General features: G+C 38.8%; 1 protein-coding gene and 1 pseudogene across 2 annotated transcripts in view; one reads left to right on the top strand and one right to left on the bottom strand.

The window, feature by feature from the left end:
• ABL1 (ABL proto-oncogene 1, non-receptor tyrosine kinase) overlaps positions 1-15,751 on the bottom strand; it is a 133,225-nt gene that overhangs the window by 70,399 nt on the left and 47,075 nt on the right. The window lies entirely within an intron of this gene.
• Positions 977-2,520, top strand: LOC111177118 (S-adenosylmethionine decarboxylase proenzyme pseudogene; annotated as a pseudogene).

Genomic DNA, 15,751 nt, shown 5'->3' with positions numbered 1-15,751 from the left:
CGCAATAAGAAGACCGCACACTGCAATGAAGAGTAGCCCCCGCTTGTCTCAACTAGAGAAAGCCTGTGTGCAGCAACAGACCCAAGGCAGACAAACATAAATAAATAAATAATAAAATTAAAAAAAAATTTTGTCATCTATTCATAAACACATACCTAAGAAGGTATATTAATTAATTCCAAGTTTTATAAATGATAAAAGATACCAGAAGACAAATTTGATGATAAACTATTAATGGTAAAGGTAAAGGGTCTGAGGAAAATAAACTGTTTGTCTAGATTTATAATGCCTACAGATAGTAAATTTGAAGAAAATATTGAATTGTGTTTAAAAATACTGGAAATCTTGGCTCAATGTTAATAAATTTATTTATTCATTAAGAAAAGGACTTATAAATCTTTATTGCAAAATTTTAAATGAATGATAGACAAAAAGTAAAATCAGAATTTGGGTTTTCTTTCTGTAAAGTGACCAAGTTATTCCATTGCCAGATAAAAGATTCCTTTCCTTTTTATCAACAAAATATTATGTTAACTATCTGAATTTTCTGTCATTACTCAAGAATCATTTTGAAAAAAAGTTCCCCCCTTTTTTTTTTTAAGTTCCTATAATCAACAATTTCTTGTCTTTGGATACTATGACATGTCATATACAGAGGGGGTTGGAACACGCATAGAGAAACTCACAGCATTTCTGACTTGGTGAATCAGAAAAGTGAAGCCAGGAAACTACGAATGCTGAAGAGTGCAGAGTAATCTTAGAAGGGACAGAGGCGGGTGATCTCCAAACTCTGTACACTCATCTCTCACTGACCCTTGAACTACTCATACTCATATGTGGGACAGACTCAAAACAGCTCAGCTAAAGACAAAAGATCTAAAGATAGAAACAACAACAAAAAACTCCGAGTGTTTGGAGAAAACCCTAAGCAACACACAAAAAAGCTACTAGAACTAATAAGTGAATTTAGCATATTGCAGGATACAAGTTCAGTATACAAAAGTCGTTCTTACTTCTATACATTAGCAATAAAAAGTTAGAGGCTTCCACAGTATGGCCGGCGACATTAGCAAGAGCTCGCTCTACTCTCTCTAACGCGGAAACAGCGGACTACAAGGGACTGAGCTGTATCTGCCTCTATTTCCAACAGACTCACGTTCAACTTTCGCTCACACACACACACACATACACACACAAAGCCGGGAAAATTTTATTAACCCTTAAAAAAAGTTAATATAAAATTATAGCAAAAATGGAACCTGAACTTTAGTTAACACAGCTGGAACAATTTGCAGCTGCGGCAGCAGCGGCGGGAGAAGAGATTTAATTTAGTTGATTTTCTGTGGTTGTTGTTGGTTGTTCGCTAGTCTCACGGTGATGGAAGTTGCACATTTTTTCGAAGGGACCGAGAAGCTGCTGGAGGTTTGGTTCTCCGGGAAGCAACCCGGCGCAAACCAAGGATCTGGGGATCTTCGCACCACCCCAAGATCCGAGTGGGACATACTTTTGAAGGATGTGCAGTGTTCAATCATAAGTGTGACAAAAACTGACAAGCAGGAAGCTTATGTACTCAGTGAGAGTAGCATGTTTGTCTCCAAGAGACGTTTCATTTTGAAGACATGTGGTACTACCCTCTTGCTGAAAGCACTGGTTCCCCTGTTGAAACTTGCTAGGGATTACAGTGGGTTTGACTCAAAGCTTCTTTTATTCTTGTAAGAACTTCATGAAGTCTTCTCACCAAGGGTACCCACACCGGAATTTCCAGGAAGAAATAGAGTTTCTTAACGCAGTTTTCCCAAATGGAGCAGCATATTGTATGGGAGGCATGAATTCTGATTGTTGGTACTTGTATACTTTGGATTTCCCAGAGAGTCGGGTAATCAATCAGCCGGATCAAACCCTGGAAATTCTGATGAGTGAGCTTGACCCAGCAGTTATGGACCAGTTCTGCATGAAAGATGGTGTTACTGCAAAGGATGTCACTCGTGAGAGTGGAATTCGTGACCTGATACCAGGTTCTGTCATTGATCCCACACTGTTCAATCCTTGTGGGTATTCAATGAATGGAATGAAATCGGACGGAACTTACTGGACTATTCACATCACTCCAGAACCACAATTTTCTTATGTTAGCTTGGAAACAAACTTAAGTCAGACCTCCTATGATGACCCGATCAGGAAAGTCGTGGAAGCCTTCAAGCCAGGAAAATTTGTGACCACCCCGTTTGTAAATCAGAGTTCTAAATGTTGCACAGTGCTTTCTTCACCCCAGAAGATTGAAGGTTTTAAACGTCTTGATTGCCAGAGCGCTATGTTCAATGATTACAATTTTGCTTTTTTTTTTTTTTTAACCAGTTTTGCTAAGAAGCAGCAACAACAGCAGAGTTGATTAAGAAAAATGAAGAAAAAACGCAAAAAGAGAACACACATAGAAGAAGGTGGTGGCTGCTTTTTAGATACTGATACCAAGGGCCATGCTTTCCATAACCACCACCTTGTAGTTGCAGAAAGCCCTAGATGTAATGGTCGTGTAATCATTTTGAATTATAGGCATTATTATATCAAGGAGTTAGATATCTTGCATGAATGCTCTCTTCTGTGTTTAGGTATCCTATGACACTCTTGCCGTGAAATTGAAGTGCATGTAGAAAAAACCTTTTACTATATGAAACTTTACTACACTTGTGAAAACAATTCAATTTGGTTTCTGTACAGTGTAATATTTCTCTAGGTACCATCCAAAATTCCCCACAGACAAGGCTTTCATCCTCATTAGGCGTTGGCCTCAGCCTAGACATCTGGGACTATTCTATTAAATTGCTACCAGGATTTTGCATCCAGTTACCTCCACTTACTAGAACATACTGTCTACTAATGTTATTGAAACCAATTTCTACTTCATACAGATGTTTTTGCAGCACCAATCAAAGTTCTTTTTCCACGAGTCGAGCCCTCTAAGAAAACGACTGCAGTTATCCATTTTGTGTATTACGGGCTTCCCTGGTGGGGCAGTGGTTGAGAGTCCGCCTGCCGATGCAGGGGACACGGGTTCATGCCCCGGTCCGGGAAGATCCCACATGCCGCGGAGCGGCTGGGCCCGTGAGCCATGGCCGCTGAGCCTGCGCGTCCGGAGCCTGTGCAACGCAACGGGAGAGGCCACAACAGTGAGAGGCCCGCGTACCGAAAAAAACAAAAAAACAAACATTTTGTGTATTACTATCTCACTGCTTCCTATACTTGTGTGACTTTAATTGATTCATTCCTCACCATGGTGTCTCCCTCCCAATCACACCCCGGCCATAAAACAATACACTGTTACACTGTGTGTTTACACTAACCTTATACCCCAGAGGGGGAACGGGGTGGGGGGGATGGACTCTGGGCTTAATTTTCTTTTAAGGTCAAGGGAGTTTGGCATTTTTCGTTACTATGAGCTCTTTTGGAATAAGCTGGTGTTGATTAGCAAAGAAGGTGTAGATTGATACTAGGGAATATTGGCAGAACTGTATGGAAACCGTATGCCATTCTGTGCCCCCCGTTAAATGAGATTAGCCTCTCATGAGTACCATGGCTTTATTAACTTGCTAAGTAGTAGTATAAAAGAATTATCACTAAATTTGTTAGCAAGGAGATTTAAGATAAAGGTTGTATTGGATTCAACAAATCAAGTCAGCTCAGATGATGCACCTTAACTTTTACTTTCGCAGCCTTTTCCACTAATTTCTATTAATGGTAATGCCATAAACTTTGGTTCAAAGCAGAATCGATGTCTTTGCCATCTTGTGACTTAAAAAGTTCTGTGACTTTGTGGTGCATGTGATAGTGTTCTGACGGCTCCTCTTACTGGTATTTCTTTCACCGTGGAGCAACGTCAAGCGATGAATGAGAACTGTTCAGATTACTCAGACATACGACACAGTGAAGCAGAATGCTATCCATAAAACATAACATACAAAATTCCAAAATGGTCAATGGGAAATGACTAGATATACAGGCTTAAAAGAGCTGGCATCTTTTAGCTGTATTTGCTAATATGGACATCTAAGCAGCTGAGAAAAGAGCAAAGTTGACTCAATTTTGTATTTCTTCTTGTCCTCAAACAGTTTTTGATTTTTTCTGGATTGATGCAGTGATGTTTTTGTTCCTTCCATATTTATAAATGAAACACTTTTTTTTAGTGTTTCTAAACATAAATTCTACTTGGTTTGAAATCAAGTGGTTGGAACACTTTTGACTTTTAAACATGTTGTTGATTCAGAGCTTCACTGAAGAAGCTTTCGATCAATGGATCAGTCCGATTCTGTAATTAGCGCACAGTACCTAATGTTTTGGTGCTATTATGAGGACCAATGCTCAAAGTGGATTTTGTTCTTGAACAGTGTCCCAGTAGATTTGATGAACATTTATTGGCTCGAGGTCTGATTCCCCCCACCCCAACAGATTTAAGATTTCTATTTAATGTTGAAAAACTGCACAAATTTGTATGGAACAAAGCCTAGAAAAATGAAAACTAGATTGAATAGTAATCTAAATTAATCCTAGTGTGTATGATAGAGGAGGGAAAATTTTGGTGCCATAATTTCTCTCTTCGTGGTGTTGGACTTAAATCAGTTGAAATGTATTTCTGTACCACAATTTAAGCTTCAATAAAGGTTTGCTTAATTCATTGTCTAGCAGAAAAAAAAAGTTAGAAAGATTAAGTAACAATTCTATTTACAATATCGTTTAACAATACTATTTATATACTTAATGAAAGATGTGCAAGCCCTGTACACTGAAAATTATTAAGACATTGGAAAGGGAAATTATAAAATACCTAAATACACTGAGAGACATACTCATGGGTTGTAGAATATTGATTCCTCATGAAGCCAATATTAAGACGGCAATCCCCTCCAAATGGATAATAGACAATGCAATCTCAATCAAAATCTTAACTGGCTTTTTTGAAGAAATTGACAAGGTAATTCTAAACTTTATAAGGACAGGCAAAGACCTAGAATAGCTGAACAATTTTGAAAAAGAACAATAAAATCTGATGACACCTTAATTCAAGATACGTTATACAGCTACAGTAACCAGGATAGTATGACATTGGTAGAAGAACAGACGCATAACAACAGAATCAGAATAGAGTCCATCTGTAGGTCCACATTTACACTTGTCCTATGACCCAGAAATTCCATTCCTAGGTATTTCTCCGGCAAAAATAAAAGCGTATGTCCACACAACGACAAGTACAGGACTGTTCATAGCAGCAGTATTCATAAGAGCCCCAGCAACGGAAGCAATTCATATGTTATCCACTGATAAATGGATAAACAAACTTAGCAAGGAAAAGAAAAGAGACAGTATACACAACAACATGAATGAATACCAAAAAATCATGCTATGTGGAAGAAATCAAATACAGAAGTCTATGGTTTTTGTATTATTCCACTTACATGAACTTCTTGAAAAGGCAAAATTACAGAGACAGAAGGCAGATGGGTAGTTGCCTGGAATCAGTGGTTGGAGAAGGGAATTAACTGGAAAGGGGCACAGAAAAAATTGTAATAACGAGGGAACTGTTTTATAATCTCAGTTGTGACAGAGGTTCCATGATTACGCACCAAAATTCATCAAAACGTACACTCAAAATGGGCGGACTTTATTACATGTAAAGAATACCTTAATTCTTTTTTAATTACTTAAAAAGAATCTCCCGACCCAGGCCCTAATATTCTATGCGTGTCCTCCCCTGACTAGGGCTCTGTCAAGGTGCTGTGAACAGCGTTTACTTCACTAAGATTTCCTTCCCTGACAGGCTTCCCTGAAGGTCTGTGAGGAGTTGATGTTAACAAAGTTCAACTATATTTCACTTATAAAAACCATTACGTTACAGATTTTATCATCACGATATCAATAACGGCTGACACATAACTTTTCACTTACTTTATCAAGCACACTCTATATGCAATATCCCACTGAACTCCCATCAAACCCTTTAGGGAGGTGGCATCATGATCGACTTTCTTACTGAGGCCATAAGAGTCAAGTTATTTGTCCAGGGTCACAGCTAATACATGACAGAATCTAGATCAGGACTCAGACTGGAGTATGTGTACCCCTTGGAAGTAAATGAAGATTTTCCAGGGGCTGTTAGACACGGATCACTTTTAAGAGAATAAACTCCCAGACCTCAGCCTTCCTGTGTACTCTTCGTACAAACCAATCTGCCTGAGCCAATGCACCTGCAACCCTCCCAGTAATTCTTTCCCATGGCCCTTTCACTATCACCCGTCATGCACTTTACAAAGGCAAAGCTCACCCTCACCACGGAGCACTGCTTACCAGTACGAACACCTCTGGGAGGACAAACACAGCTCCAAACACTGGCGTTAGTGAAGCCTCCTTTCCTCATGGCACCTTAAACCCCCAGTTTTATGACTCTCCTGGCTTCATTCACATTACTGTTAAGGGTGAAGCATGGGGCTGGAAGAGGGGCCTTGGAGGTTGCTCTGAACTCATGTACATCACAGAATGGGCTGGTATGTGTAAAGACAATTTTTGTTTAACCACCTCGCTTCTTCAATCCCCCTGCTATTCTTAAAGAATTCATTGTTATTATATGAAGAGGCAGAGAACAAAGTCAAGAAAGGGTTGGTAGGAAATACTGAAGGCACAGGTTTCTCATTTCATCCAGGTAACAAACCGTGGCAAAGTACTGTACAATTTTCAAGAAATAGAAAAAGCACGCTGGGAAATACCAATCAATCTCATGGCATGTCTCCTCTGTATTTCCACTCTTCTCAAGTAGTGTGAAAGAGCTTGGTGGTTATTCTTTTCTTTTCTTTTTCTTTTTTTTTTTTAGAGATTCTTATTTTTACTTGAAAAGTAAAAATAAAAACAACAACAACAACAAAAAACAACTAAGGTACACATTGGGAATTGAACTACTACAGTTTTTCTTTCTAGAGATGTGACATCCATGTTTTCTGGTCAGTAATGTTCTACCAAATATTGTACTAAACCAGTGTACTTAAATCCAAGCAGACAGATGACCAGTAAAGCTGTTTGCTATTGGTGATCATTCTTGATTTGCCAAAAGATTCTTAGATGTTGTAAATCCACATTTATTTTTTACTTGGGCACAAGTCTCCTGCTCCTTGTTACTTATCTATCTTTTCTGATTATTGGAATAATACACTTAGCAATTTGAGATTAATTTAACAGGAATATGTTACAGGTTCCATTGCGAGCAATAACTTAGTAACAGTCGTTAATATACGTTTTGTAAGTTCCACACTTAATAATGGGCCCAGTGTCTTCTCTGCCTTTCACTAATAACATCTACAAAGTAAATTAAATTGTACTCTGAGAAGCAGAACATCCACTTTAACATATGGTGTAGGATACAGTGTTTTCAAATGCAACCTTCTTAAACATGCAAGAAGCCAGGAGAAAAAGGTCTGATGAATATTCAACAAACAACTGGGGTTACTCCTAAGGGGGGTGATCAAGAGAAAGAGACATTTACTTATTTTAAAATAATGAGTAAATACTACCTTTGTAATAAAAACAATTACAACCAAAAAGTATTCATCAGAATAAGAATTAAAAGGTAATCACTTGTTTACTGGAAGCTTCTGGAAGCTGTATCAATTCTGACCTGCTGAAGAGATGAACACCAAAGGGCGGGAAAAGGAGAGAAAAAAAGAGGGAAAAAATGAAAAGGTACCGGGTCTAATCTCTTGATGTAGTGTTTGAGCTTTGAGAACAGGTCCATGGGTCCTGGCAACAGAGATTTGCACCTGGAATCACAAACGCACTAGTCCTGGGAGCGGGAAGAACATCCTGTGTTCTTTTATTACCAAAATATTCCTATATGGAAAATGCCTGGAATAACTGTCAAACACAAATAAGAATGGTCTTGGCAGCAAGATTTAAATGTTAACCATCACGTTGTTGAATGCTTTGTATGCAGTGACCACCCAATACTTACGGAGTATATAAAGCACTCAGAACAGGGTCTGACATAGTTAAGAGTAATGTAAGTTTGCTATCGTTATCATTATACTGCATTCTAGTAGTATAGAAATGTGAAAAGCATTTCACTGATTCTTTCATTCACTCAATAAGTTTCTGCTAAACATCTACTATGTGCCAGGTAATAGAATATGTACTGAGATTTAATAAAAGCACAAGATAGGCATGTTCCTGTGCTAAGCGAGCTTACAGTCCAGGAGGGGAGGGGCAGTGAACAAAGTGTCACATTAATTAAAGTATAATTATAAATCAAAATAAGTTCTCCAAAGACAAGAATAAATCCTATGAGAGAATACAACAAAATGAAAGTTTATATAAAAAATTCTTAATGACTTGCATATGTTTTATAAATTCCTGTTTTTAAAAGATTCTCTCATTAAAATTCTTTTGATAAAGTAAAAGTCAGAGTAGAGACTACCAGTATCTTATTTTTTATTTCTATTCAGTTTTTTTAAAATTTAATTTTAATATTGTGGTATCATACCTAAACTAGAAATTTATATCCCACTTGAAAGTATACTGATTGCTTAATCAGCCCAGCCATGGCTTTTTGTTAAGGATTTTTCATGTTTACAAAGTGAAAACCACTTATTCTCTAATTTATCTATTTAGTCAGTCAGTCGTGATTTCTAGACATCAGAGTCCCTTAAAGAGAAATATACCTAAACAACAAAAAAATGTGGCCAGTTATGCAAAATAAAGGTACCAAATTAAATCTTTAAGCTATGAATACGATAATCAATATATCATATCTGGACACAACTCTATTCAGAAGTGCAATAACTAAGCAAAATTTTTGTATCTGTCAGGCTCATGCGCTTATGATATCGTTGGGAAAACATTTTTAAAAATAAGAGCAAAGGAACAGCTACAAGGAACAGACTATTCCGAAACCACTTCCAGGAACAGCGTTTGTTTAAACAAAATGTATTAAGTGAAACCAGCTGCATTAAGGGTCGATGCCATCTGAAGCAGAATTCTAAAACCACCCACTTCATAATATCTGGATAATTATTCCTTCCTGTTGCTATAAATGAAATACTCAGTGGCCAACGAGCTACATAAGACAGCATGGCAAGGAGCAGTTCACCAGTGAACAAAAGGCCCAATTGTAGTACAAGTGGATGCTCACAAGAAACCCTTGGGTCTTCTAGCTAGTCCAACTAGCTTTATGCTTCCTTATCACGCATTGGACAAAGTGCTAAGGAAATGTGGAGAGAGTCGCTCTTTTGAGGGTACCAGGAGAGAGGTGCCTACAGTCAGGAATAATCGTATTCTGCTAGTGGGTCAACGGATGCTGCTTTCACACAAACTGATGATTTAAAAAAAAACCAAAAACACAACACCCCAGGAATTAAAAATATACTTTAGGGAATCCTAAAATGCATACTTTTTTTCCAATCTGAAAACTAAAACAGAGCTGAAGAAAAATGGAGCCTGAATCATAACCAAGGTTTCATTATTTAAAATCATTTTCCTTAACTTATAACAAAAGCATACGAAACGGCTTGCCCCTTTGAAGACTTCCTGGTGGCAACATATCAGGGGAGCCCTTCGGGAAGTCATGTGACCCAGTCAAGAAGATCATCCATTTTGAAGGTGTTTCCCAGTGTATCATCAGTACTGGCGGTAGGACTGTAATCAAAACAATGCAGTTGAGAAACGCAGCCATTAATCATTTTATTTTGGAAACCAATTAGGGGATGATGAAGGAAGAAAAAACAGTGATTCATTTGTTTTGATGAAATCTGGCCTTCAAAAGATAGAATGGGCCAGGAAACACACATATTTTTATGTTCTAAGGTATCTTAAACTTGGCCTTTGAAAAAAGATTCTTCCCAAGCTCAGTAAATGAACAAAATAAATCAGCTAGTTGATGAACTTGACTATGATATATCCTGCTAACTTTATGGATGTAAGCTTGCAGGTAAAAAAATATATATGACCTAGGGGCAGTCACAAACTTTGCTGTTTGAAGCACCAAACTCAACAAGATAGCGATGGACCATGATCCAAGGTCACCTGCAGGATGATGGTGGCTCATGTTTGAAACTGCATCATGAGCTGTGTTTACCTGACTCTTTAAAAAGCAGGCAAAGCTCAGTACTAAAACTCAAGTCAAAATGTGCAGTTCACAACACAGCTGGTATGGACCAGATCTGTTTCTTAGAAGAAACAGTCTGAAACTTCTAAAATGCACGGAGAGGATAATATCAACAATGTTCTGAAAGGTTTAAGAACATTTCAATGACAGGAAATCCTCATTATTATGACTACCACCAGTTAAAGATGCAAGCACAACTACGTAGACAGTACAGTATTATTTGAAATATCTCTTAAAATATCCTATTTCTTTTTAAAATATCCTTTTTTAAGTTTTATTGAAGTATAGTTACTTTTCTCTTAAAATATCCTATTCAAAATTTTCCACACATCTTAACCCATCTTATACCCTCCCCCATTCAATACTTCCACTCTTTGTGCTTCCCAGGACCCCACATCAGAAATCTTATTTGACATGGTTACTGGTTTGTTATAGAGAAGGGGTACAAGTGGAGGGCTGGGAGGATGAAGAAATTCTTGAAGGACCAGTCGGTGCAGGAGGTAGCTGATGGAAACTGGAAAGGAAAAAGAAGAAAATCATGAGACAAGCAGTGACATGAAAGGGGTCACCTCACTGGAGAGGCTTTCGGTTACTTGTGGCCTCAGGCTACCACGTGGCCTCTTGAAGGGCAGAATGTAAAGTTCTCAGTTTGACCAACCAACTCAGTGTCAGGAGAAAGGAAAAATGACACATTAGCAATGGGAAGCTCAGAGCGAATTCCCAGAGGCTGTCAAGACTCAACCTAAGTGATGGTGTGTCCTCGCACAAATGTAGGGCTTACCTCAGAAGTGAACCCCAAGGCAACCTAGGTCTACTTCCTAGATGAAAATGCTATTCTATTTTCAACTTCATTTCTTACTTTCATTCTGTCTGGATGGAAGAAAGATGATTTGGGGGTTTAAGTCCTGGCTCGGTTCTAAACCAACTGGGATATTTAGGCAAGTTAATCCACATCTCTGGGTCTATTTAACTTCTTAAATTCTAAACCTTCTTTCTTAGAGTCATTTCCCTTCTTGAAATATATCCTTGAGAATGTCCTTTCGTGACGAGTTCTCAGTGGTAAATTCTTTTTGTTTTTATTTATCTGAAAATGTCTTTATTTCATTCTCATTCTTGAAAGACTGTTTTATGGCTATACAATTCTAGGTTAATAGCTATTTTTCTCTGCCTACTTTGAAAATATTATTCTACCGTTTCAGGGCTTCTACTCTTGCTGTAGAAAAGCCAGCCGTCACTCTAATCCTTTGTAGGTGATCTGTCTTTTCTCTCTAGCTATTTTAAGAGTCTTTTCCGTCTTTGATATTCTATAGGTTCACTATGTATTTAGACATGGGTTTCTTTCCTTCTTTTCCTTTCCTTTTTGACTGTGTTGGACTTTGATGGGCTTCCTGAACCTGAGAACTTTTATCTCTCTACCACACTTAGAACTTAGGACAAGAGAGGACCCCGTCCTCAATTCCACAATTTAACAGACTGCAGCTCTCCCCACAAGGCAAGGGGTCTGAAGGCTCAGGGGATGTGCCCGCCAAGAGCCTAACTACCATATTCTAGGTATCCAGGACCCTGGAATTCCCTACCTAATCAGCTCCAAGCCCACATTCAGGGCTTACATGGATCTCTTCCCAGGTCTACTCTGAAGGTGGAACGCACCAGCAGTGTGGGCAGATTAAACGTGCCAGAGGTGTCCTCTAGTGGCATGTTTGTGAGAAATGTGAACAGAGATTATATAGGCAGGCTGAAACATCTATACGTGTGTGCTTGAGGCCCCTCACAGTGCACAAAAAAGCTGGGGGAAGAAAGAGAAGAGGGTCAGGCCATAGGTCAGGGTCTGGCTCAGTCTGTGCTGCTACATGCCAGTGCAAAACTCTGTGAAGTTCAAACACTCTAAATTTCTAGGTTACTATGGTATATTCACCAAGGCAGGAGTATAGAACATATTTTATTTAGTAATTTGTTACACTTGTAACTTTTAAATATTTAGACATATAGTTTGTGGGCCTCCATTTATACTGATGCCCTAACTTCCACAAATGACAAGGGATGGCCTGCTGTTTATCAATTAGAAAAATTCTCACCAGTTATCTCTTTCAATATTTCCTCTTTGCCATTCCCCCTAGCATCCTCTTATGTTCTTGGAACTCCAATTAAACATAAGTTGGATCTTCTCACTATATACCCTGTCTCTTAACCAATCATATTTTCTATCTCTTTAAACTGCAAGCTGTGTTACTTCTTCAGATTTATCTTCCAATTCATTAATTCTCTCTTCAGCTATATCTATTCTGATATTCAACCCCTCCTTGAATTTTTTATTTCAAAGATTACACTTTTCACTTCTTGACATTATATTTGGTTTTTAAAATAAATTTGCCTGGTTGTTCTTGATGATATCTTTTTCTTTACTCATATTTTCAATTCCTTCTTTTGTTTCCAAAAAGAACTAAGTGATTTTATTTTATATTCAATATCCAGTATTTCCAATATCTGAAATCTTGAGATGTCAGAGTTTACTATGATTTCTATTGACTCTTGCTCATGATATCCTGTCTCTGTGTGTCTGTGTGTCTGCCTGTCTCTTTTGGTGTGTTCATTTTAGTTGGAATGATCCATGGGAATTCTTTGAGTCCAGAGAAGACTTCAATTTGCTTCTGTCATGTGCCCACGGACACTAAAAACCTAGGTCCACTTTAAATCAAGATTTCCAACTTGCAATTATGGGGGAGCAGTGTCACACAAATAGTATAAAATCAATTTCCAAACCCATGTGAGAGCTAGTCAGTAGCCACAAGTTCTCATGTGGCTTTTTTTTTTTTTACTTTGTCCTCCACCCAAAGCCAAAAGTGAAATGGAAAATTTTCTTTGCTGCTTGATACTGTGTAAAGTACTCCTCTCCTAGTCCACCTTTTCTCTGAGAGTGTAACCTCTCTGAAGTCTTGGCTTTACAAGAAATCGTCTTGGATCAGCAAGCCCTTTCTCTACCCTAAGAGAGCCCAAGCTTGTCACAGGCATACTACTCTCCTCCCCCACCCCACCAGAGTTCTGGGTCATTTGAATCTGTATACCCAGGGTATCATCAATTTCTGGGGTTAAAGTTTTGTGAGGAGCAGATTATTTACATGGTCAGGGAATGTCTTCCCCACAGATTGCTTTTTAGTTGCAAGAGGAAAACTAGCAACGGATTATCCAATGGAGGAACCAAACCACACCCTTGACTAGACAATCAAAATTAATGTCACTAATGACAGGCAGGAGGACACTGTGTGTACCTGGATGATACCATGAGAAAGAAATAACATCACTCCTGTAGTATTCTAACCAAGAATGTGTAACCTGAATCTAATAGTAAGGAAACATCAGACCAAAACTGAAAAACATTCTATAAAATAACTGGCCTTTACTCTTTAAAAATATCAATGTTATGCAAGACAGAAATACTAAGGAACTGTTCCAGATTACAGGAGATTAAAGAACATGACAATGCAATCCATGATCCTGGGCTGGATCCTACACTTGGGGGTGGGGGTGGGGGGATGCTATAAAAGGCATTACTGTGAGAAAACTGGAATATGGACGGTAGATTAAACAAAATTATTGTTATCAGGGTTAAATTTCTTAAAATTGGTAATTATATGGTAGTTAAATAAGAGAATATCCTTGTTCTAAAGAAATACATTTGAAGCATAAGGGACAAAATGTTACAACCTAATCTCAACTGACTCAGAAAAATGAATTTTCTATCCACATACACATACAGAAAGAGAGAGAGGAGCGTGGAGAATGATAAAGCAAATGTAATGTGGCAAAATGCTAAAAGTTGATGACTCTAAATAAAGAGCATGTGGGAATCTCTGCTATTCTAGTAAATTTTGAAACAATTTCAAAATACAAAGTAAAAACCACGGTTGGTCAAACTTGAGCCAATGGTAGATGTGGAAAACAGAAGAAACAAACATACAATGTTTGCATTAGCAAACTGTACTGATCTATGAGGAACCCAGAACTCCATTCTACCAAATATTTCTGCTGAGGAACAGGTGAAGAAATAATACAGAGTTCTGCTCCTGCTTAAGACATGGAAAGCTGTAAGAGAACATCCGTCCCAATCTAACAAGAAAAGGCTAGATAATCTATAAAATCATAACATTTCTTGAGCTAATCAGAGAGCTGAGGTCACAAGGTAACCAAGTGAACAGAATTCTAAAGAGTGACAAGTCCCTCCAAAGAGAGACAAGACATACAAACTGTGTGACCTTTCACAGAGCACAGGAGGAACAGGTGGCTGCCATAAAATTAGGTAAGAGGAAAACAGCTTAAATTTTAATAAATTCTTATAAAGCCGAGTGTGGCTTAGTATAACATATCGAATCTCTGGGAGTTCCAGACATCACAGCTGTCTGAGCTGACTTGCGAGCTCTTTTCCATGGGGCCTCTACCAGATGCTCATGATAAAGATTGGGAGCAGAGAAGGAGACTAGAGAGAGCCCCCCAATACTGAACTGGGATAAAATCTTGCCCACTTCCTGGACCACTCTCTCATATAGCGTGAAAACTTTAATCCATTGGGGGGAGGGCAGGAAACCCTCCCTGCCCCCCAGGATCCAGGCAAAGATCTACTGCTTCTGGGCGTGGAGGAGAAGCAAAGCCATTGTCAGCTGGATCGTGCACTGATACAATATAGAGGTCTGCTATTGCTGGGGAGGAGGGGCCCATGAGAAATTCTATCCCACCCAACCAACACCCCCCGCCCCCGGAAGGTAGAGTTTGGGTGACACAGAGCACCGGTGGAAGTGCTGGAATGTTAAGAGAGCCCCACCACAGGACATGTCTAAGACTAAAGACTAAGAGGACCGAGAAATTCTCTGCCCCGACCAACCATGAGCCTGGCTCCAAGTAAAAAGCTACAGCAGGGCTCCCCTGGTGGCGCAGTGGTTGAGAGTCCGCCTGCCGATGCAGGGGACACGGGTTCGTGCCCCTGTCCGGGAAGATCCCACATGCCGCGGAGCGGCTGGGCCCGTGAGCCATGGCCGCTGAGCCTGCGCGCATCCGGAGCCTGTGCTCCGCAATGGGAGAGGCCACAACAGTGAGAGGCCCGCGTACCGCACAAAAAAAAAAGCTACAGCAATTTACCACTAGGGTAATAATAAAGGTAGGTTAAAAGTAAAAGAATGGGGAAAAAATATTACGCAAGCATTAGCAAAAGAAAGCTGAACTGGCTATCAGAACAAGAAATATTACCAGGGATAAGGAGGGATGTTACATAGTGATAAAAGGGTCCATTCAACTAAAAGTCTTAACAATCCTAAATGTGTATGTACCTAATAACAGAGCTTCAAAATATAAAAAGAAATAATATAAATAAAAGTAATTTAGTCTTCCCTTTAATTCTGACTAGTCATTTCTTTGCTTTTCCTCCATCCTTACTGGTCCAACTTTTATTACTTACTATTATACGATAACCAGCTTTTAAAGCTAATTATTTACATAATTGTTTACTTATTATTATATGATAACCAGCTTTTAAAGCTAAAAACTCATTTCAAAATATGCCATATTTTCACTGCAGCAGTGTTTGTGTTAGCAAAGTAACTCAAATGTCCTTCTATGACAAATTGGCAGAGA

The sequence above is a fragment of the Delphinapterus leucas genome, chromosome 6 (genome assembly GCF_059928025.1).
Source record: "Delphinapterus leucas isolate spDelLeu-1000000601 "Yukka" chromosome 6, BTC_Dleu_Yukka2, whole genome shotgun sequence".
NCBI lineage: Eukaryota > Metazoa > Chordata > Mammalia > Artiodactyla > Monodontidae > Delphinapterus > Delphinapterus leucas.
Note: the sequence above shows the minus strand (reverse complement) of the source record. Positions and strands in the feature narration are given on the sequence as shown.